Source organism: Cryptomeria japonica, chromosome 5, assembly GCF_030272615.1.
Source record: "Cryptomeria japonica chromosome 5, Sugi_1.0, whole genome shotgun sequence".
NCBI lineage: Eukaryota > Viridiplantae > Streptophyta > Pinopsida > Cupressales > Cupressaceae > Cryptomeria > Cryptomeria japonica.
The window spans coordinates 630,461,584-630,465,658 of NC_081409.1; positions in this window are offsets into that span (position 1 = coordinate 630,461,584).

Consider the following 4,075-nt stretch of genomic DNA (forward strand, 5'->3'; position numbering starts at 1 on the left):
GTAGATAATATCTGGATCATCTAACAACTTAAATCCTTCTGGTTGCTCATTGTAGACTTCTTCTTTTAGTTCCCCATTCAAAAATGTTGACTTCACATCCATTTGATAAACTTTGAAATCTTTATATGCTACAAAAGCCAAAAACATCCTAACAGCTTCCATTTTGGCAACAAGAGCATATGTCTTTTCAAAATCAATGCCTTCAACTTATGTGTAACCTTTGCAAACCAGTCTTTCCTTGTTTCTTACAATACGTCCATCTTCATCCAACCTATTCTGGAACACCTACTTTCTTCCAATGACATTCTTATCTGTTGATCTAAGGACTAGTTCCCAAGTTTGATTTTTCTCAATCTAATCTAATTCTTCCTTCATAGCTTTCATCCAATTTTGATCTCTACAAGCTTCTTCAACTATCTTAGGTTGAAATTCAGAAAGGAAACACAAAAGAACTTGTTCTTCAGCAACTTTGTTTCTTGTAATAGTCTTGTTCATTCTTTCCACCACACCATTTTGTTGTAGTGTCCTAGGAGTAGACAAATGTCTCCTGATCCCATATTTCTCACAAAACCTTGTTAGAAACAAACTTACCTCCTCTCTCAAATCTTAAGAATTTGATTCTTTTATCAACTTTATTTTTAACTCTAGCTTTGAATATCTGAAACTTTTCTAATGCCTTTGACTTCTCTCTTAAAAATACTACCCAAGTCATTCTAGAATGATCTTGAGTTAAGAGCATGAAATAACTCTCACCTTGTAAACTTCTTGTTCTAGTAGGATGACAGAAGTCTATGTGCACCAAATCTAACAATCTGGTAGAAGTTTGTTCCTTTCCTCTTAATGTTCCCTTTTTCTATTTTCCCACTTGATATTCTCTACAAACAATGTTATGTAGTTTAGTCAATCTCAGTAAATCTCTCGCAGCTCTTGTCAAACTAATCTTCACCAAATTGTCAAAGTTCATATGACACATCCTCTGGCGCCATAGCCAACTTTCATTGATCTAATATAATAGACAATGCCTTGTAGCAACCTCCAATTGGTACATGTTTCCTCTTGTCCTTTTTCCTATAGAAATAACAATTTCAGATCTCACAACCACCATCTTGAAAGACAACATTGTAACCATTCTCATACATTTGTCCAACAATTAAAATATTATGATGTAATACTTTCACATAGTATACATTGTCAATGTTATGCTTTCCATCAAAAATAATAAAACCCATTCCAACAATCTATGTAGTTTGATAATCTCGAAATCTAATAGAACCACCATCATACTTTTCAAGTTTTACAAACTTACTTTTGTCACTAGTCTTATGATTTGAACATCCACTATCAATCAACCATTCATTTCTATCTCTTCTAACATGAAATGCTAATGCAATAGTTTCAACAACCTTAGTATTACCTTTTGAAGATATCTCCTTATTATTTCTAGGTTTAGGTTCATCTTTTTCAACCAAGAACAAACAGTCATCATCTTCATCATCCGATTCATCATCTGAAATACCAACATCATCTTTAACATAGTAGACTTTCTTATTGAACTTTCCTTTGTTTTCTTTAAACTTTTATTTTCTTCCTCTCTTTGAACATCTAGATGCATAATGCCCAATCTTTCCACACTTAAAACATTTAAGAGGTCACATACCTTTATACTTGCTAGTTCCTCTCTTTAGTTTTTTTACAAAGTTTTCTTTCATTTCATCTAGGATCTCATCATCTAAATCTTCATTCGTAGCTTTTATGTCTTTAAAGGTCATCTCAGTTCTTGATTGGTCTTTTCCAAACTTCCTCATATCTAATGCAATCAAGGTGCCATTCAATTGTTAAACTTGGACAGATCATAAGTTTCTTCAATGGCTGAAATCTTGTCACTGTAACACTCCAATAAAGTCCTCATAATCTTTTCTATCACATCCTTATCATCCAAGGTTCTGCCAAGATATCCGATCTCATTCAATGCACTATCAACCTTTTGAAAATAACTTCTTGTGTCTTCATCTTCTTCCATCCTCAAGTTCTCATATCTGCCTTTGGTAGTCTGCATCTTAGCTACCTTAACTCTATCATTTCCTTCATAGATATTTTTCAATCTTTCCCAGACTTCATAAGTAGTATCTAATGCAACAACCTTCACCAATTCAATTTTAGATAGGGCACTAAAGATATCATACCTTTCTCGTTCATTTTCTTCATAGGCTTCATCTCATCCGAGGTAGTAGGACCATTTGTTGGCATCACATACTTAGTCTCCATAGCTTTCCAAGTCTTGTAACTCAGAGAAATCAAATACCCTCTCATCTTGACTCTCCAAAAACTATAGTTGGATCCTTCAAAGGTAGGAATAGTCAATTTAAGTGTCATTGGATATTCCTCAAGTGGTTAGTCTCACTTTTTAGGAACCAAAGCTCTGATACCAATTGTTGAATATCCTAGACAATTGAGAGGGGGGTGAATCAGTTGTCAATTGAAATATTTTACTTATTCCACATAAACATATCCAATAAACTAATACTTAATTACTAAACCATAATTTGATATAATCATGAGAGAACACACACATGAAACACTAGATTTTATGCGGAAAAACCAAGAAGGGAAAAATTGTAGAGAATAATAATTCTCAAGTATAAAACACCTATTAGGGTGATTTTTATAAAAGGTGGCTCACTGCCAGAATGCTCGCTACAGGTAAGCCCATTGCCTAGCTAAAACTGCTAAAAAAGGGCTCACTGCCTAGAAGAAGAATAAAGAAAAAGAAGTAATCCACCATTGTAGTGTTAATCCTATGAGGATCCGGTTAATACTGAGAGGGGAGGGTGAATCAATATTAAAACCAATTCAAACTTTTACTCAAAATCAAACTTATCTCAGATCTGAAACCATTTAACAAATATCTCAACTTTTGTAATCAGATCTAATACCCTCTTTATCAAATTTTCTTAACACATTAATCAAATCATTTACCAATACTTTCACCACCAAATAAATCATATAAACTTGATCATTTACCAACTCATTAACCTTATCAACAAGATCAAAAACTTTCTCAAACAACTTCTTATCAGTACCGGTAACCTCTGATAAACTTCTGATAAAAACATGATAACTGGTGTCTCAAAAATAATACATGAAATGATATATAAACAATAAGACCGCATGAAAAACATTCCACACATGAACACCATAAGTTTTTGACGTGGAAACCCAAATAGGGAAAAAACCACGATGGGAGTTGGCACCCACAAATATTTATACTCTTTCAAATTATGCCCTGTTAGGAGCTTACAATACCCCGGTTAGGAGCAGACCCTGTTAGGAGTCACCCAGTTAGGGGATTTGCCTTGCAACCCGATTAGGAGCTTGATGATATGTTGGGATCAACCTCGTGAGAATATTTAACTCTCTTTTGAGAACTGTCCTATTAGGGGACTTAAATGTTTAAGGCCTTTTAGGACCTACCCGGTTAAGGGATTTAACCTACTACAACTGTTAGGGAACAACAATAAGAAAATGATCTATTTCTTGCACTTATCTGCTTGCTTTATCAGATCCAATTATACACGACACTCTGCAACTCTCTGGAAGATCTCATACTTCACTTGGACGGCTTAACACATTCTCTAAGACCACTAAGACAATAAACATCAACTATGTCAACCTAAATAGCCATCTCAACTAGGTCGGCCACAAAACTTAATTACATCATGAATATACAATTAGATCACAAGAGATCATCATAGATCACTATACAGATCATTACAACAAATTACAATGCAATATCAACCATTGGTTGATCATAGCCCATCACGGAAATCCAATTTGTATCCTCAAAACACTCTACTAAGCGTTTCGTTGATTCCCAACAAAATCTTCCTTAAATTGTGCCAAAACACCTATCAAATCTTTCACGTGAGTTGTGTCATGTTACCAACATCATGTAGACTCATTATCGATCACCGTTATAATAGAAATCATTACCGGTCCTTAAACCCTACTAAAACCTTAGCAAAACCTCATTAGAAATTTGAAACATGCCTTTCGGTAATCATCACAAGTTTTGGTT